The 22044-nt window shown below is 36.4% G+C and overlaps 1 pseudogene; it reads left to right on the forward strand.

Annotated features, from left to right (window-relative positions):
* The window catches only part of LOC102147111 (phosphoserine aminotransferase pseudogene), a 59845-nt pseudogene extending 43345 nt beyond the window's left edge, over positions 1–16500 (forward strand).
* The last annotated feature ends 5544 nt before the right edge of the window (positions 16501–22044 follow it).

Consider the following 22044-nt stretch of genomic DNA (forward strand, 5'->3'; position numbering starts at 1 on the left):
GCACAGTACAGAGAGTATAAATTAAATGCAAATTAGGCCGGACGCGGTGGCTCAAGCCTGTAATCCCTGCACTTTGGGAGGCCGAGACGGGCGGATCACGAGGTCAGGAGATCGAGACCATCCTGGCTAACACAGTGAAACCCCGTCTCTACTAAAAAATACAAAAAAGCTAGCCAGGCGAGGTGGCGGGTGTCTGTAGTCCCAGCTACCCGGGAGGCTGAGGCAGGAGAATGGCGTGAACTTGGGAGGCGGAGCTTGCAGTGAGCTGAGATCCGGCCACTGCACTCCAGCCTGGGCGACAGAGCAAGACTCCGTCTCAAAAAAACAACAACAAAAAACAAATAAATTAAATGTAAATTATTAGAAGTAACACTGTTAGGGCCGTTCAGATTAGAGGCTTCAATAATTCAAGGTAGACTTTACAAATGCCAGTCACTGGTGTATATCTGTATGGTTATGTATCATTTTATCCTAGCTTTATGTTCTCCATTCATTGAATTATGAAATTTATATTTCTTGTTCCAATGTTATGCTTAAAAAGAATTTTATAGTTCCAATTTGGCTTCTTGTGTCTTTTTCATAAAATGAAAAATATATGCTAGTAGGAGAAGTTCAGTTCAGTTCCATTAACAGGGATTTTATAGTAAATTAAATCTATCTATATTTTGTTTTATTACAAGTGAAACTCAAAAACAATTCTTGCTTGCGTGACATGTGTATATTAGAAACATGCAGTTTCTCTCTTGCATTTTAAGGTAGTGATGCTTGTTTGTAGATTCTATAGTAAAAAGCAATATAATTGAATGTATCAAGGGTTTCAGTTCTCCATTGTTTAGGGACATTTCATCTTGTGTTTCCTTCATTTTTACTTCTACCCCATATCAATACCAAATTGCTAGCAAAGCAGGATCCAAAAGCAAAACTTTTCAAGGGTAATCCCATTGAGCTATTCCCCAGTGTTGACAAATTAGTATTGTTCACTCACTCATGTATTTCTTCATTCAGAAAATTAATATACCATTACAATATCAATGTGGTTACAATCTAGTAGAATAAGGAAAGAAAATATGTTGGATGCCGTGTTAGAAATATGTGTGATACACTCTATTAGTTTGTTGTTCCACTGCTAATAAAGACATACCTGAGACTGGATAATTTATAAAGGAAAAGAGGTTTAATAAACTTGCATTTGCACATGGCTGAGGAGGCCTCAAAATCATGGCAGAAGATAAAGGAGGAACAAAGGCAAACCTTACATGGCTGCACACAAGACAGCATGTGCAGGGAAACTGCTTTATAAAACCATCAGATCTCATGAGATTATTAACTATGAGAATAGCATGGGAAAAATCCACCCCCATGATTGAATTACCTCCCCTTGGTCCCTCCCATGACATGTGGGCATTATGGACAATACAATTCAAGATGAGATTTGGGTGAGGATACAGCCAAAACATATCGTTCCACCCCTGGACCCTCCCAAATCTCATGTTCTCACAGATCAAAACCAATATTTTCTTCCCAACAGTCCCTCAAAGTCTTAACTAATTTAAGCATTATCCCAAAAGTCCACAGTCCAAAGTCTTATCTGAGACAAGGCAAGTCTCTTCCACCAATGAGCCTGTAAAATCAAAAGCAAGTTAGTTACTTCCTAGAAACAATGAGGGGCACAGGCATTGGGTAAATACACCCATTCCAAATGATAGAAATTGGCCACAATGAAGGGGCTACAGGCTTCTTGCAAGTCCAAAATACAGTATGCAGTCTTTAAACCTTAAAGTTCAAAAACGATCTCCTTTGACTTCATGTCTCACATCCAGGTCACACTGATGCAAGAGGTGGGCTTCCACAGCCTTAGGCAGCTCTGCCCCTGTGGATTTGCAGGGTACAGCCCTCCTCCTGACTACTTTCACAGGCTGACATTGAGTGTCCAGGTTTTCCAGGCATACAATGCAAGTTGTTGGCGAATCTACTATTGTGGGGTCTAGAGGATGGTGGCCGTCTTCTTATAGCTCCACTAGGCAGTACTCCACTGGTGACTCTGTGTAGGAGCTTCAACTGACCTAGCAGAGGTTCTCCATGAGGGCTCCACCCCTGCCACAAATTTCTGCCTGGACATCCAGGCACTTCCATACATCCACTGAAATCTAGGTGGAGGTTTCCAAACCTCAGTACTTTACTTTTGTGCACCTGTAAGCCTAATACCACAAGTAAGCCACCAAAGCTTGGGGCTTACACTTTCTGAAGCAAGAGTCTAAGCTGTTCATTGACCCCTTTTAGCCACGTTGGAGCTGAAGCAGCTGGAGTGCAGGGCACCATGTCCTAAGGCTGAACAGATAGGAGTGCCCTGGGCTCAGCCCAAGAGACCATATGTCCCTCCTAGGCCTCTGAGACTGTGATGGGAAGGGCTGCTGTGAAAGTCTGACATGACCTGGAGACATTTTCCCCCAGTGTCTTGTTGATTAACATTCAGCTTCTTATTACTTATATAAATTTCTGCAGCAGGCTTGAATTTCTCCCCATAAAGTTGTTTTTTCTATTGCATTAACAGGCTGCAAATTTTCCAAACTTTTATGCTCTGCTTCCTCTTGAACACTTTGTCATTTAGAAATTTTTTTCTGCCAGATACCCTGAATCATCTCTCTCAAGTTCAAAGTTCCTCAGATCTCTAGGGCAGGAGCAAAATACCAGCAGTCTCTTTGCTAAAACATAACAAAAGTCACTTTGCTTCAATTCCCAACAAGTTCCTCATATCAATCTGAGATCACCTCAACCTGGACTTTATCATCCATATCACTGTCAGCATTTTGGTCAAAGACATTCAACAAATCTCTAAGAAGTTCCAATTTTCCTACATCTCCCTGTCTTCTGAGCCCTCCAAGTCTCCAGGAAGTTCCACACTTTTCCACAGTTTTCTATCTTTTTATGAGCCCTCCAAACTGTTCCAACTTCTGCCTGCTACCTAGTTCCAAAGTCGCTTCCACATTGCCAGGTATCTTTACAGCAGCACTCCACTCTTTCAGAACCAATTTGCTGTATTAGTTGTTCACACTGCTAATAAAGACATACCTGAGGCTGGATATTTATAAAGGAAAGGAGGTTTAATGAAGTCGCAGTTATATATGGCTGGGGAGGCCTCACAATCATGGAGGAAGATGAAGGAAGAGCAAAGGCACATCTTCCATGGTGGCTGACAAGAGTGTGTGAAGGGGAACTGCCCTTTATAAAACCACCAGATGTCATGAGACTTATTAACTATCACAAGAACAACTTGGGAAAGTTACCCCCCTCCATAATTACATTACTTCCCATTGGGTCCCTCCCATGACACATGGGGATTATGGGAGCTACAATTCGAGATGAAATTTTGGTGAGAACACAATCAAACTATCATACAGTGAGGGTACAAGAGAGATTTACTATTTCTATTTGTGAAAGATGGGGTAAATGTGAGTAAATATTAATACCAATGACAGTTTAATAATGGTTTACAAAAGAAGTAAATGAGGACATTCCAGATCCATAATAAGATACAGTCTGTAATCATGATTCAATAACTATATGACTTCAGGGAACTCATTGTAAATGATATCAGGTTTTCACCACCATATTTCAGGATAATGTTGCTTAAACTGTAATTACTGCTCTCCAGAGGTGTTCTAACATTCTTAGCTCTGCAAGTATAGGTGTGCAGAAAAAATAACCTTTCTTTTAATTGTCTTTTTTTCATTCCATTCTGTTATTAAATGATGAGCTATAATTTTCAAAATAAACTTCACTTAGAAACTAAGGAAGAATAAAGCAAAAATAATACATATACACATGTAGGTAAATATTACTCCAATGTTACTTCATATCAGTATGTGTAACTACTTAACAATTTCCCTAGGTTGTCTAATCATAACTTTAAACCAAAAACTTCCAAATGAGAAATTGTAATTTCCAAAACCAATCTACCATTTCTTAAGTCACAAATATGGGAATCATCCTTGATTCTCCCATTTCTGGAGCCCGTGTATAATTCATTAACAAGTTCACAAGCTCTTTCTCTGAAATCTCAAATTCCTTCCACTTCTCTCTACCTTCATGGCCCTACCCTTAACCAGATATCATCTGGATAACTGTATTATCCTCACAATTGGTTTCAATGGAATAATCTTCTTATCACCATTCCTTAAAATTAATTCACACAGAAGTTAGATAACTTATTTTTAAAATATAATATTAGATGATGTTCCTTTAAAAAATATTTAGAGGTTTCTCCATTGCTTGCCAAATTAAACTGATTACCAGGACCTATAAGATTCTCTTACATGCTGAAGGTTTCGGCTAAAGTTACAGAAGTATCCACTCACTGACTATATTCCAACTACACTGTCTTTCTCCAGGATCCTGTAGTAGATTTTACATGTTGTGATTTTGCACTAGCTTTCACCTTATTTGAATGCTCTTTCTTAGTTTTGCCCTTGGTTGCTTTACACCCAGGGTCACTATTAACTCATCCTATTTACTCTGTTTACAAAACATAACATGTTTTGGAACCATCTTATTTATATACTTGTTCAACTTTGTCCCTCATTATAATATAAGCTATTAAAGGAAAGGGCAGGATATTTTTGTTTACCACCATGTTCCCAGCATTCTTCATGAAATCTGATAAGGGTATCAGTAAGAATATCCTTTAGTAAAGATAATATAAATATTTGCTTAGTGAAATTATGTATTAATGATGCTAAGATATTTTAGTTTGAGCTGTTTACTATTTGCCTTGTCTTACTAAAAATAGTTCTATATTTCTTTCCTTCACAAATGCCTCTGTTTTATAAGGAAGATTAACTTACCTATGTAGCTAATATAGGACGGTTTCAGGTAGAAAATGTGGATTCTACTGGTAAGAGTCTCAATTTCTTGGAGACCTTTTTTTCATTTTGTTTCCTAGAATCAGACACCAGACTGTATCCTCTGGTGTCAAGCTTTGCTTCACTACTATTCTAACTTGATTTCTGAAGGCCTTGCCACTTCTGGGCCAATTCAGGAGAAGGAGCATCTACCACTTAGAGCCAGGATTCCTCTCCAAGCAGGTCAGCTAAATACTTGTGCACAGCTTCACCTCTTTCCATTTCAGGTCTCTTACTTACTGAGAATTTCTAGATATGTATTAGATCAGTGCAAAAGCAATTGTGGTTTTGCCATTACTTTTAATGCAATTACTGCACTTACCAACCTAATAACTTTTACCCCCAATTTCCTAAAGGTCAAAAAAAGAGTAAAACTTCTTTTTGTGTTCTGCCTTCCAGAACAAAGTCATTAACCTACATGATGATCAATATAATTTAAAATCTAATTTTCAACCCCACCTAATTCTCAAGCATTCTAAATAACTTTTCCTCAAATGAATAATTTGTTGATGTCAAAATAAAATGAGAGAATGCATCTCTAAACTTAACATTTTATTTGGGACTTAAAGAATTACAATTCAGGGCACACACACAGACTTGTTGGTCTTTCGTATGTCTGAAGAACAAAGAAAAGTTTGGAGTCAAAGGAATGTTACATATTGTTTTAAAAACAAAGCTTATTGTCACTAGAGAAGCTTTTGGGTGCTGGCAAGCTCTGTTGTCCAGTTGCAGTGGTAGGTAAAATTAATCTTAGAGTCACGGCAGGTCATGTTAGCAGTCACTAGGTCAAACCGGCCTTAGAGTTACAGCAGGTAGTTTCAGATGCTGGGCTTGCAGAGAATTCAATTTCTGAAGCTGTGCTTTGTGTCCTGAGTGCTTTATCCCTGGCCTCTCAACTCTGATTTAATTGAGTATGGCCAGAATGACCCAATTCGCATATTCAACTTTCACAAATTTAAAACTGAATTAAAAATAAAACATATTTATTCTCATTGTAGGTAAAGACATGCTAAAAAGTAATCTTTCATAATATCCTGGCTGCAGAGAATGACTAGCATTTAAGCAGAACATGCATTTGGAAAGAATTGGCTTGTTAGAAATGCTGTCAAGTAAAAGATTATCAGTAGAGGTTGGTTGCAGGAGAAACAAATTCTCAGACATGCTGACTCTTTTAAGAGTTGCCGAATCAACTGGAATGAAAATTATTTCTCCTTCTCCCTCCTTATAGGCTGCATTTTAAATGCACAGCAAAAATATTTTCTATAAAAATAAATGATTTACCAATTAGAAATTGCTGTATTAATGTATATTTTAGGAATTTGATGACTACTAACATTCATAATATTTTTGAGCTTGTATGTGTATTAATAATTTAATAAGAAATCTTAAATGACCTACACATTATTCTAAAACCTAGGAATGATTTGAAATCAGGAAATTGAAGTGTACACAATTAGAGTCCTTTTAAAAATAACGATGGTTGTAACATCTTCACACACTGGCTTTAGACAACTCATCATAAAATGAACATATATACATTCCTATTTCTTTAATTTATGAAATTTTTTAATAAGGAAAAGGTTGGAGAACTGAACGAAGAGAATAAGTCTTTGTCTTAGTCAAGTAAAGAAGTAGATAAATTATTCTTCAAAAATGTCAAATTACTCAGATCAATATGAATTGATTCTTTTGTATTTTAAACAAAAACTTCACTGTTTCCTTTCTTATATTAACTGTTGAAATGCTTTTAAAAACTGTGGCATATAGTAATTTGTATATTTAAATATGTATATAGTTAACAGTGAATATAAAAATGTAGAGAAATGCAGAAAAGTATTTCAAAATGAAGATTTTTTTTAAAGTACGTCATTTACTAGTCTTTTTCTAAAATTAAAAAAAGATATTTTATCTACATCTGCAACAACAGATGTAAATATTAATAAAGATCCTCGCAGCCTCACTTCAGCTAATGCATTTGGCATTTATGTGAGTAAAAGCATACATCAGCACGAGGAGAATTTGGTTTTTCACTCACTTTGTTTAAATCTCTGTCATTTGTCTTTTAGCTCTTGAATCAGTGTGTAAATATAATGAACAGATTTACATGCTCAAGTGTACCAGAAGCAATAAGCAATAAGCATATATTAAAGTGAAAAAATACAATCAACTGAGTATGAAATTAGCTCTTTACCCTCCCAGTTTTCACTTAATCTTTAAATAGAGACAGTCATTTGATGTATCTTTTTCCTGCTGAGTGAAAGCATACTGCTATGTATTGGCAAATACCAGAATAAACACTGAGACACTGATTTTTTTATGTATAAATTACAATTTATTTGCAACAATTTCATGAATAACTTTATGAAATGGTTAAATTTTCTTAAGCATTTACTAAATCAACACTAGTAGGCTTAGATGCATTTAGATGAAATCACATATTTATATAAAAAAATGAGGTGAATATAATCCATAATTACATTTTACAAAATAAATTAAATAAATAGAATCTTGGTGACATTAAGTAACTTAACTTCTTTAAGTTGACTCAATTACAAACTGCCAGTAACCCATCATTTTAATCATCAGTAGAACATTATTACATTTTTTTTGAAATTTTACATAATTTTATTCCATATACTTCCCTCTTGGTGATATATTTTGCATGTTTATATTATTCAACAAGTATTTTAACAAGTATTTACCAAGTACCTGTTGTATACCAGACATATTCTACATGCTGATGATACAGCTGATACAGCTACAAAAAAGAATGCTGACTTCACAACCTTCAGTCTTTTCCCCCAAAAAACTATTCTTCTTCTAAATAAGAAGTAAATACTCCCTCCTGTTGATAAATTACCTCCATTAAAATGTATATATATATATTTCCCATTATGGTATTATATTCCACTACCCATCCCTCTTAAATTCTGAGTTATTGCAAAGAAATATAAGTCCATCCATATGTCTCTACTAGAGATCACCTTCCTTCAGTCTTACAAGCTCTCCTTCCAGGACTTGACCAAACAGCCAAAACATTTGCCACTGCTCCTGATTCAGTGCATAGTCTTTTTCTTTTTTCACTTTTATTTTAAGTTCAGGAGTACAAGTACAGGTTTGTTACATAGGTTAACTTGTGTCATGGGGGTTTGCTCTACTGATTATTTCATCACTCAGGTATTAAGCCTAGCACCCATTAGTTATTTTTCCTGATCCTCTCCCTCCTCCCACCGTCCATCTTCTTAAAGGCTCCAGTGTGTGTTGTTCCCCTCTATGTGTCCATGTGTTCTCATCATTTAGCTCCCACTTATAGGTGATAACATGTGGTATCTGGTTTTTATTTCTACATTAGTTTGCTCCAGGTCCACCCATATTTCATCAAAGGACATGATCTCATTCTTTTTTATGACTGCATAGTATTTCATGGTGTATATGTACCACATTTTTTTTTAATCCATCCTATCATTGATGGGCATTTAGGTTGATTCCTTGTCTTTGTTATTGTGAATAGTTCAGCAATGAACATGTATGTGCATGTGTTTTTATAACAGAATGAGTTATACTCCTTTGGTTGTATACCCAGTAATGGGATTGCTGAGTCAAATGGTATTTCTGTTTTAGGTCTTTGAGAAATTGGCATACTGTCTTCCACAATGGCTAAACTAGTTTACCGCGCAACCAACAGTGTAAAACGGTTTCGTTTTCTCCAAAACATCACCAGCATTTGATTCATTGTCTTTCGACTTTTCAATAACAGCCATTCTGACTGGTGTGAGATGATACCTCATTTTTCTTTTTTTCTTTCTTTTTTTTTTTTTTTTTTTTGAGATGGAGTCTTGCTCTGTTGCCCAGGTTGGAGTGCAGTGGCATGATCTTAGCTCAAGGCAATCTCCACTTCCCAGGTTCAAGTGATTCTCCTGCCTCAGCCTCCTGAATAACTGGAACTACAAGCATGTACCACCATGCCTGGATAATTTTTGTATTTTTAGCAGAGATGGGCTTTCACTATGTTGGCCAGGCTGGTCTCAAACTCCTGACCTCAGGTAATCCACCCACCTCAGCCTCTCAAACTGCTGGGATTACGGCATGAGCCACAGCACCTAGCCTCATTGTGGTTTTGATTTGCATTTCTCTAATGATCAATGATGTTGAGCTTTTTTCATATGGTTGTTGGCCGCATATATGTCTTCTTTTGAAAAGTGTCTCTTCATGTCCTTTGTCTACTTTTTAATGGGGTTATTTGTTTATTCTTTAAATTTATTTAAGTTCCTATAGACCTTTGTCAGAAGAATGGATTGCAAAAAAAAAAAAATTATCTCATTTTCTAGCTTGTCTGTTTACTTTGTTATTTGTGTGTGTGTGTGTGTGTGTAGAAGCTCTTTAGTTTAATTGGATCCCATTTGTCAACTTTTGCTTTTGTTGCAATTGCTTTTGGCAACTTTTTCATGATATCTTGGCCCATGCCTATACCCTGAATGATATTGCCTAGGTTGCCTACCAGAGTTTTTATAGTTTTTGGTTTTACATTTAACTCTTCAATTCATCTTGAGTTAATTTTTGCATATACTAAAAATAAGGGGTCCAGTTTTAATCTTACACATATGGTGAACCAGTTATACCAGCACCATTTATTGAATAGGAAATCCATTCCCCACTGTTTGTTTTCATCAAGTTTGTTGAAGATCAGATAGTTGTAGGTGTGTGGTCTTATTTCTGGGTTCTCTATTCTTCCATTGGTCCATGTGTCTGTTTTTGTACCAGTTCCATGCTGTTTTGGTTACTATAACCTTGTAGTATAGTTTGAAGGCTGGTTGCATGATGCCTCCAGCTTTGTACTTTTTGCTCAGGATTGCCTTGGGTATTTGGGCTCTCTTTTGTCCTGTAATACCAGCTACTCGGGAGCCTGAGACAGGAGAATTGCTTGAACCTGGGGGGCAGAGGTTTCAGTGAACCGAGATTGCACCACTGCACTCCAGGCTGGGTGACAGAGTGAGATTCCATCTCAAAAAAATAAATAAATAAACAAATTTCAAAACAGAGTGGATTTTTTTTTTTCTAGTTATGTAAAGAATGTCTATGGTAGTTTAATAGGAATAACATTGTGATTCAATGACTATTCTAAATTCAAGTTTTGTTTCTATTCGAAGTGAATGACTAGTCAAAATATCCAAGGTTTTCCCTTTTGGGAAAATTTATTCTTGCCATAGTATTTCAAAGCCACCCCATGCACTAAACCAACACATTTATGAACCAAGCTATGAATTCTTCCTCTTCTATTAGCTGGTCATAGGGAGCCTCCCTGTGGCATAAATGTGAGCACCCTCAGAGATTAACTACAGAGGTGATTGATGTGATTGTCCTGGACCACCTGAACATATAGCTTTCTTATGCCCTCTGGTACTTCTCAGGTGATATCCAGGATATACCACTGCAATCTTACAATGGGTTATTCAACTGTTACCAGTCTACATGACCTGTGACTTGGTGGATCTGACATTAATCAGCTCATTATGGGCAGCTCTGGCCACATGGTCATTTGTTATACCATAGTTAGACTCTCTGTATTTATCAAGGTCCAGGAGAATGCCAATAGTTTTCTGAAAGTTTTGTAATTCTCTGATACACATAACGTAGTTTCATTCCAGAACTCTAGTGGGAGTCATTGGAATTCCTTTATTGATGCTCTAATACCATAGGGTCATATTGCATTGTATTGCTCTAAGTAGCTGGGTATTTTGTACCATAACCTGCTCATGCTATGCAACCTCTAGACTCCATTTAAAGCTGGTATTCATCCTGTCTGATCGAAACAGTATTCCTAGTATAGAGTATGCTGCCTTCAGAACCCAGATAGGCCTACTAGGCATTGTGCAGCTTTCTTATGCTCTCTAGTATAAGGCATGCACATGCCTTGAAGGGCATGTTTCCACAAAGGCTATTAATGTACTAGCATTTCTTTCTCATCTGGGATTATTATTTTAATGCAATTGATATAGTGACGCTTCTGCAAAACATCCAGTGGTTCTAGGTCTCTAGATTATAACAAAGGAAAGAAGAGTTATCATGGCCCTGAGTGAAGGCTATAATTGTATACCATTGACCTTTTCACGTGAATGCAAACTGCTTTTAATCTAAGTCAAAGCAAACTGTTTTTGGACAAAGGTGATAACAAACATATTTACCAGGTCAATGGTTCACATCCTGTATATTAGCCTATGTTAATCTGTTCTACAGATTATCTATCATCTGGCAGAACAGCTACAGCTGAATTGAGTTTATTACTTGCTTGAGATTAAAGGAGTCTGCTGTCATCCTTGAATTCAGCTGGTCTTTGCACAGGCCAGGCTGGTGGATTAACAGGTGATAAAATGAGGACACTTCACTTGTATTCTTTAGTTTAGGTCTTTAAAAATAACACTTATTTCTGCCACACATTTCAGTTTGTGATATTTTTATATTTACTATCTTATATAATAGAAGAACAGTTTAAAAAACTTTCTGTTGTCCTTTCACATTAAGACAGCTCTCACCCCACACAGGCCAAAGAGCAAATGTAAGAATTGTGGAAGTATCAAGTATGTTAGTTCCAACTATACATTTAGCAACCAGGGAAATGACTATTGGATTGTGGCCTTAGAAGCTTTGGATCCACCATGAGGACCTAGGCCAGACTCTACTCATCGCCTCACCCACAGTTGTCTCCACTCAGACCGAGAAGTCACAATGACAGCTTGAATGCTGACTATCAATATTAGCTCAAGCCCTTGTCTAATGGTTTTGAAAATATTTTATGTTGTCCGTTTTCTCAGTATATAACCATGCAAGTAAAATGACTACTGGTCCCTTCCAGGAAGGACCGAGGAACCATCACTGTGCACAATGGCTGTGGTATTGTCAGTCCTTCCTCCTGGGGTTCTGACTGATCCTTCAGTTAATGTGTTTTGAATCCCAAAACTGTCTGAGTTCTGGAGTCTGTATGATGAAATTGTGGGTATCTTTTGAAAATGTCTACCTTTTTCAGTCATAGGTTCTTCTTTCTTTCTTGATTATAGAGTGTGAATACTCATAATCTCACTGGTTGCTCATCTATCTTGCCATTAGGAAAATTGTCTTTTATTAAAAAAAAAATTATAACTCTATGCAACTTAGGCTCCTATGGCTGCCACTGTGATGTTGCGTCCAATAACAAAAATTGAGTCAGCCTGACTTCTGATGTTTGAATATCACCGGATAACTTTTTTTTTTTTTTTTTTGGTCAAATGATGGCACTTAATCTTTGCACTCAGAGAGCCAAGTTATTTCCTGATGTTAAAACAAACAAAAAGAAAAAAAAAAAAAACAAAAAAAAAAACTTTTCTTTAACATCAAGAAAACCCCTAAAAAATGCAATCAGTGACCCTGTTAGTAAGGATATTACTTTCTCATTGACATATAAGTAGACCTTGTCTGTGTTTCACAAACACTGTATTTTTTATAAATTGAAGGTTTATGGCAATCTTGCATTAAGCATGTCTATCGGCACCATTTTTTCAACAGCCCTGGCTCACTTGTGTCTCTGTGTCACATTTTGGTAATTTTGCAATACATCAAAGTTTTTATTATTATTATCTGTTAAGATGACCTTTGGTCAGTGATATTTGATGCTATTGTTGTAATTGTTTTGATATGTAGTGAACTGTGAACCACACCTATGTAAGATAGAAAACTTAATCAATAAATATTGAATGTGTTCTGACTGCTCCATAGACTAGCCATAGCCCAGTCTCTTTTCCTTTTCCTGGGCCTCCCTATTCCCTAAGACACAATAATATTGAAATCAGGCCAATTAGTGATTCCACAATAACCTCTAAGTGTTCAAGTGAAAGGAAGAGTTACATTTCTCTCCCAATAAATCAAAGGCTACAAATTATTAAGCCTAGTGAGGAAGGAAGTTGAAACTTGAGATAGACCATAGGCCTTTTTTTGCCAGTAGCTAAGTTGTGAATACAATGAAACATTCTTGAAGGAAATTAAATGTGCTACTCCAGTGAACATATTAATAATTAGAAAGAAAAACAATCTTATTACTGTTATGGAAAAAGTGTAGTGGTATGAATGGAAGATCAAATCAGCTACAATATTCACTTAATCCAGAGCAAGTCCCTCACTCTCTTAAATTTTATGACGGCACAGAAATGTAAGGAAGCTGCCAAAAGAAACCTTTGAAGCAAACACAGGTTGGCTCACATGGTGGAAGGGAAGAAGCAATCACCATCACATAAAATTCAAGGTTAAGCAGCAAGTCCTGATATGGAAGCTGCAACAAGTTATCTAGAAAATCTAGCTAAGTTAATTAATAAAGGTGGCTACACAAGGCAACAGGTTTTTAATGTAAATGAATTAGCCTTTTATTGGAAGAAGATGCCATCTTGGGCTTTCATAGCTAAGAAGAAGTCAATACCTATCTTCAAAGCATCAAAGAGAGAGGTTAACTCTTGCTTCAGGGTAATGCATTTGGTGACTTGAAGTTAAACCAATGGTCATTTACCTTTCTGAAAAGTCTAGGGCACTTGAGAATTTTAATAAATCTACTCTGCCTCTGCTCTTTAAATGGAACAACAAAGCCTGGATGATGTTTAATTTATTTACAGCATGGTTTACTGAATATTTTAAGCCCACTGTTGAGTCCTATTTCTCCTTTAGATTAGATTCCTTTTAAAAGAGAACTTATTTATTGACAATGTGGCTCTTCATCCAAGAGCTGTAATGGAGATGCACAAGGAGATTAATATTGTTTCATGCCTGCTAACACAATATCCATTCTTCAGCACTTGAATTGAGGAGTAATTTCAACTTTTAAATCTTATTATTTAATAAAGGATTCTTTCAATGAATGTGGACAAAGGAAACTGAAAACCTTCTGGAAGGATTCACTTTGTAGGAGTCATTAATAACTTTGGTGATTCATTCATAGGAGGAGATAAAAATATCCACATTAACATGAGTTTGGAAGAAGTTGATTCCAATACTCATGGATGACTTTGAGCAGTTCAAGTGGAGGAAATATCTGCAGATGTGGTGAAAATAGCAAGATAATTAGTGCTAAAAGCAGAGCCTGAATATATGGCTAATTTTTTTTCTATTTCATGATAAAAGTTGAACTCATGAGAAGTTACTTCTCATATATGAGCAAAGATTGTGGTTTATTGAGATGGAATATACTCCTGGTAAAAATGCTGTGAACATCATTGAAACAACAACAAAGAATTAAAAATATTATTAAGTCAAATGAGTTGATAAAGCAGATTGGAGAGGATTGACTTTAATTATTGAAAATTCCACTGTGGGTAAAGTGCTGTCAAATAGTATCATATGTTACAGAGAAAACTTTCATGAATGGAAGAGTAAACCAGTTTTGTAAATATCATTATTTTATTTTAAGAAATTGCCACAACTACTTCAACTTTTAGCACCATCACCCTCATCAGTCAGCATCGAAAATATTAGAATATGCTGAAGACTCAGATTATTGTTAGCATCTTTTAGCAATGAAATATGTTTAATTAAGATATGTACATAATTTCCACACAATGTCATTGCACAGTTAGGCTACAGTGTGGTATAAACCTAACCTTTTTTTTTCTTTTTTTAAATTTTAGGGTCAGAGAATACATGTGCAGGTTCGTTACATGAATATACTGGTATAGTGGTGAAGTTCATCCTTCTAGTACACCCATCACCCAGATAGTTATCATTGTACCCAATAGGTAGTTTTTCAATGCCCAGTTTCCCGTAACCTCCCAACTATAGGAGTCCAAGTGTTTGCTGTTTCTATCTTTGTGTCCATGTGTATCTACTCAACCTAAGTTTTATATACACTTAAAAATTAAAATGCTCTTTGTGACTTGCCTTATGTTGATATTCACCTTATTGCAATAGTCTCAAATCAAACTCCTGATATCTTACACAGAATATAATTGCAAGCAAATTGCTGCCTTTTAATTCCTTCTGCCACATCTGCCACAGCCACCTTGGCATCTCAGTGAGTGTATTAGTTTCCTACTGCTACTATAACAAGTTACCCATATTTTGAGGTCTTAAAACGATGCAGATTTATCTTACATTTCTAGGGGTCAGAAGTCTGAAAAGGGTCTCACTGGGCTAAAATCAGATTGTTGGCAAGGTTACGTTCTTCTGTAGGCTCTAGTAAAATAAGTTTTCTTGCATTTTCCAACTTCAAGAGCAAGCTTGCATTTCTTGACCCATAACCCAGCAGCACCATTGCCCAAATTCCCATGCTACCATCTATGTGGTTCTTTCTTCTTTCACTTTTTTTTTCCAGATGTTTTAGGACTTTAATGTTCTTTACATATTCAACATAAAATACTGACAATAGATAAACACTAGGGAAAAGACTTTTCAGCAAAGTATCTCTCTTGTCATCAAACATTACAAAGAAAGCAGTCAAGAGAACAAAGGATAAGGTAATTTAACAGAAATGTTTAATGTTTAGTTTAATGGCATAACTGAAAAACAACCAACCAATCAACTTTCTCTTCTACCTTTGGAAAGAATGGTAAAAATGAATCAAGAACTTCTAGACCTTTTTCATAAAACAGCTTAAAAAGAGGAAGGGGAAGACTGGGGATGGGGTGTAACTGTTGCTAATGGAATAATGCACAAGGTCAAGGATTTAATAAATTCTAAAAGTGTCTACATGTATCAGTGATAACAGTATTATTATAAATAAAAACGTATAGAAGTATAAAGTATATAGTATTAAAAACAGACCTGGCTAATATAAACATATATAAAGTATGTCACTTCTCTTGTAATAACAGTATAAAGATCGAGCTACAGTTTGCCCTTTGCTTTAACTCCTCTTAAACCACTCCTCCAATGGTCAATGTTGACCTTGAATCAACAGCCGCTGAACCCAGGAGACCCCACAGATGTCTAGATTCAGCACCTAGAGGGCCCAACCTACCCTCTATGCTGTGTGTTACCATGACTCCAGAAATAATAAATTGCAACTTGCATTATTAAGTCCACAGGCAAGTTTGAAATCTAACTAGAAGAAGTAGCAACAAAGGCAATTTGCTGGTGCTCAGAAGAATGTTGGCTCTGCTGGGGTCACCGTGGTGATTGTCCACGATGACCTGCTGGGATTTGCCCTCCGAGAGTGCCCCTCGGTCCTGGAATACAAAGCGCAAGCTGGAAACAGCTCCTTGTACAACACGCCTCCATGTTTCAGCATCTACGTCATGGTCCTGGAGTGGATTAAAAACAATGGAGCTACCGCGGCCATGGAGCAGCTTAGCTCCATCAAATCCCAAATGATTTATGAGATTACTGATAATTCTTAAGGATTCTACGTATGTCCAGTGGAGCCCGGAAATAGAAGCAAGATGAATATTCCATTCCGCGTAGGCAATGCCAAAGGAAATGATGCTTTAGAAAAAAACGATTTATTGATAAAGCTCTTGAACTCAATATGTTGTCCTTGAAAGGGCATAGGTGTGTGGGAGGTATTAGGGCCTCTCTGTATAATGCTGTCACTACTGAAGATGTTCAGAAGCTAGCTGCCTTCATGAAAAATTTTTTAGAGATGCATCAGCTATGAACACATCCTAACCAGGATATACTCTGTTCTTGAACAACATACAAAGTTTAAAGTAACTTGGGAATGGCTATAAAAAGTTAACAAACACAATATTTTTCTCAAATGAACATGTTTATTGTAGATTCTTCTTTTTTGAAAGAACAACAGCAAAACATCTACAGCTCTGTAAAACTGGTGGGACCTAATATTCACCTTAATTCTGACTTGAACTGGAAGCATTTTAAGAAATCTTCTTGTTGCTTTTCTTTTTTCACTTTTAAAGTCTCTTGTGATTACATTATGCCTACCAAGGTAATTTAGGATAACCTCTTAGAGGTCAACTTATTAACAATCTTAATCTTGTCAGAAGCATTAATTCCCCTTTTCTATACAACCAAACATACCAAAGGTTTAGGAGCTTAGAATATCTTTTGTGGACATTATTCTGCTTACTGCAGTCTGTATGTGCTAGTACATTTTGATATTTCTAGAAGCCATTCCACCAGTGTTTCTGCCCCATTTCCCAGAGTTTCTGTGTGAATATTCAACCATGGGACTTTCTTTAGAGGTCAAGTATTCTTACAATTAAGTATGGACCTGGTCCTCATCTTTCTCTTCCTACCCAATGTAGAAGATGAGATCTTCTTTGCACAATAATAAGGAGACTTGGCTTTTACCTTTACGGTTAGCATTAGTTACCAATTAATTGCTCTGTTTTTTGTTATTTTTTCCCAAAGTAATTAAACAGAGCAATTCTACTGTACTCAGTATTATTATTTCCCCTATAGTTCTCCAAGGACTGATGCAATACCCAGTTTACATATCCCCACCAATTATATCATCCCAGTTTATCACAGGAGAGCATGTTAACAATTGCACTGCTACCTTTGGTCAGGAGCTCTCTGCTCCACACCGTGGTTATGGAATCCTCATTTCCAGATGGGAGATATTTAATTCAGTTCAAAATCTCATCTAAGTGTTTTCTTTCTGACAAAAACGCTGTGTTAACATTTCCAAGTTGGTTTCCCCTGAAAGCAGAGTGTAAAATGAAGTTTTGCGTGCAGTAGTTATATTTTGAAGTGTGCTTGAATTAATTCCTCTAGAACGGAGAGGAAAACAAAATGAATGGACAAAGAGACAAATCAAGTGATCTTAAAGGAACCTTATAAAAACATGTGAAGAGTTCCAAAAATAGTATGGAGAGGCTATGACCCTGAGTCAGATGACTCTCTTCAACTGAAACAATTCCTAAAGAGTGCTGAGACTAGAGGACTGAACAATAAATCTTATTTCTGGAGAGTATCTGTGAGTATCACAGCATCCATGAATTTATAGAACTTTCTCTTGCTAACTCTTTCTCTTAAAAACTAGTCTTCCCCAACCCAATTGCTCTTTACATTTAGAAATAAAAATCCTAAAAACACCAATCACCTCAAAGTAAGAAAATAGAGACATGACAAAATACCTGAATAAGAGAAAAGAATGAAAATAATAGTCTGCCTTGAACATGAGAAGAAAATGAAATAAATACAGGTAGAATACCGAAGTTAAGGTATACATATCTGCCCTATATGTTACAAATCCAGATTATATTAAAGGCAGGCAATTGAAATTCTCCTACACTAAAAACAAAGTTGCATTATTTTCCAAGAACATGTGCAAGGAACTTTACATAATTAATGCAGTCATTAATTATTTCATTAGAATATTTGACTACCTATTCTCTGTCTGACCATGAATTAAGTGCCATTGATTCCAAACTGTATAAATAAAACAGAAATCTGCATGATGCAACTTATTTCCCATGTGGAGCCAGCAGTAAGATATAAAATAAAACCTCTAAAAAACAAAATAGCATTATTTCAGATTATAAAAAATGTTTTTATTATAATAAGTAGTAAACTAATCAGGTAATGTGGTAAATAATAACTTGGGAAGATATTTTAACTGGGAATTATTTAATATTAGGTTATCAATAATTATTGTTCAATTCTTAATAAATTAAAAGTTCCTTGAGATCCATTCTTCAGTTTGATCTTTATTTCTTAATTTTCTTCATTTCATTTTTAATTCCTTGGAACAACTCCACACCATAACTTCTCATCATATTTACTAAAAGAGTAATAATATAACATATGATTTACATTAACTGTTAGTATTTTAGAATATTTTAACCTAAATTAACAGCTCTATTTCTCTTTTCTTAGGACATAAATACCCAGTATAGGCACTATGTTATTGCCAAATTTCTAAACTTCATTTTGACTCCATTTTCAAGGTTAATGAAAATTACTGACATATTATCACTTAAAGAATTATAAACCATGGTAATTACTAACTAAAGGAAATAAAGATGAACAATTTTTAAATATATAAAGTTATTGTGTGCTTTGTGTGTTTAAAAAGATTATTTTTTAAACTATAGTACTGTAAAACTGTAAGTTTAAACTATTATCACTTACTTTATTTGAAACTAATGGCTTAGAAGATGAATATCTGGGGGTGGAGCAAGATGGCCGAATAGGAACACCTCCAGTCTCCAACTCCCAGTGCGAGCGACACAGAAGACGGGTGATTTTGGCATTTTCAACTGAGCCTTTGCTGCTGATAACCAGGCAAACAGGATCTGGAGTGGACCTCAAGCAATCTCCAACAGACCTACAGCTGAGGGGCCTGACTGTTAGAAGGAAAACTAACAAACAGGAAGGGCACCCACACCAAAACCCCATCAGTACGTCACCATCATCAAAGATCAAAGGCAGATAAAACCACAAAGATGGTGAAAAAGCAGGGTAGAAAAGTTGGAAATTCAAAAAATAAGAGTGCATCTCCCCCTCCAAAGGAATGCATCTCATCGCCAGCAACGGATCAGCGTTGGAGGGAGAATGACTTTGACGAGTTGAGAGAAGAAGGCTTCAGTCCATCAAACTTCTCAGAGCTAAAGGAGGAATTATGTACCCAGCACAAAGAAACTAAAAATCTTGAAAAAAGAATGGAAGAATGGATAACTAGAATAATCAATGCAGAGAAGGCCATAAACGAACTGACAGAGATAAAAACCATGACATGAGAAATACGTGACAAATGCACAAGATTCAATAACCAACTCAAACAACTGGAAGAAAGAGTATCAGTGATTGAGGATCAAATGAATGAAATGAAGCGAGAAGAGAAGTCTAAAGAAAAAAAGAGGAAAAAGAAATGAACAAAGCCTTCAAGAAGTATGGGATTATGTGAAGAGACCAAATCTACATCTGATTGGGGTGCCTGAAAATGAGGGAGGAAATGGGACCAAGTTGGAAAACACTCTGCAGGATATCATCCAGGAGAACTTCCCCAACCTAGTAAGGCAGGACAACATTCAAATTCAGGAAATACAGAGAATGCCATAAAGATACTCCTCGAGAAGAGCAACTCCAAGACACATAATTGTAAGAGTCACCAAGGTTGAAATGAAGCAACAACTGTTGAGGAGAGCCAGAGAGAAAGGTCAGGTTACCCACAAAGGGAAGCCCATCAGACTAACAGCAGATCTCTCAGCAGAAACCCTACAAGCCAGAAGAGAGTGGGGGCCAATATTCAACATTCTTAAAGAAAAGAATTTTCAACCCAGAATTTCATATCCAGCCAAACTAAGTTTCATAAGTGAAGGAGAAATAAAATGCTTTATAGATAGGCAAATGCTTAGAGATTTTGTCACCACCAGGCCTGCCTTACAAGAGACCCTGAAGGAAGCACTAAACATGGAAAGGAACAACCGGTACCAGCCATTGCAAAAATATGCCAAAATGTAAAGACCATCGACGCTAGGAAGAAACTGCATCAACTAACGAGCAAAATAACCAGTTAATATCATAATGGCAGGATCAAGTTCACACATAATAATATTAACCTTAAATGTAAATGGACTAAATGGTCCAATAAAAAGACACAGACTAGCAAACTGGATAAAGAGACAAGACCCATCAGTTTGCTGTATTCAGGAGACCCATCTCACATGCAGAGACATTCATAGGCTCAAAATAAAGGGATGGAGGATGATCTACCAAGCAGATGGAAAACAAAAAAAAAAAAGCAGGGGTTGCAATCCTAGTCTCTGATAAAACAGACTTTAAACCATCAAAGATCAAAAGAGAAAGAAGGCCATTACATAATGGTAAAGGGATCAATTCAACAGGAAGAGCTAACTCTCCTAAATATATATGCACCCAATACAGGAGCACCCAGATTCATAAAGCAAGTCCTTAGACACTTACAAAGAGACTCAGACTCCCATACAATAATAATGGGAGACTTCAACACCCCACTGTCAACATTAGACAGATCAACGAGATGGTAAGTTAACGAGGATATCCAGGAATTGAACTCAACTCTGCACCAAGCAGACATCTACAGAACTCTCCACCCCACATCAAGAGAATATACATTCTTCTCAGCACCACATCACACTTATTCCAAATTTGACCAATTGACCACACAATTGGAAGTAAAGCACTCCTCAGCAAATGTACAAGAACAGATACAACAAACTGTCTCTCAGACCATAGTGCAATCAAACTAGAACTCAGGACTAAGAAAATCAATCAAAACTGCTCAACTACATGGAAACTGAATAATCTGCTCCTGAATGACTACTGGGTACATAACGAAATGAAGGCAGAAATAAAGATGTTCTTTGAAACCAATGAGAACAAAGATACAACATACCAGAATCTCTGGGACACATTTAAAGCAGTGTGTAGAGGGAAATTTATAGCACTAAATACCCACAAGAGATAGCTGGAAAGATCTAAAATTGACACTCTAACATCACAATTAAAAGAACTAGAGAAGCAAGAGCAAACACATTCAAAAGCTAGCAGAAGGCAAGAAATAACTAAGATCAGAGCAGAACTGAAGGATATAGAGACACAAAAACCCTCCAAAAAATCAATGAATCCAGGAGTTGGTTTTTTGAAAAGATTGACAAAATTGATAGACCACTAGCAAGACTAATAAAGAAGAAAAGAGAGAAGAATCAAATAGATGCAATAAAAAGTGATAAAGGGGATATCACCACTGACCCCACAGAAATACAAACTACCATCAGAGAATACTATAAACACCTCTATGCAAATAAACTAGAAAATCTAGAAGAAATGGATAATTTCCTGGACACTTACACTCTTCCAAGACTAAACCAGGAAGAAGTTGAATCCCTGAATAGACCAATAGCAGACTCTGAAATTGAGGGAATAATTAATAGCCTCCCAACCAAAAAAAGTCCAGGACCAGATGGATTCACAGCTGAACTCTACCAGAGGTACAAGGAGGAGCTGATACCATTCCTTCTGAAACTATTTCAATCAATAGAAAAAGAGGAAATCCTCCCTAACTCATTTTATGAGGCCAACATCATCCTGATACCAAAGACGGGAAGAGACACAACAGAAAAAAAGAGAATTTGAGAGCAATATCCTTGATGAACATTGATGCAAAAATCCTCAATAAAATACTGGCAAACAGAATCCAGCAGCACATCCAAAAGCTTATCCACCATGATCAAGTGGGCTTCATCCCTGGGAT

This window comes from Macaca fascicularis, chromosome 2, assembly GCF_037993035.2.
Source record: "Macaca fascicularis isolate 582-1 chromosome 2, T2T-MFA8v1.1".
Taxonomy (NCBI): Eukaryota; Metazoa; Chordata; class Mammalia; order Primates; family Cercopithecidae; genus Macaca; species Macaca fascicularis.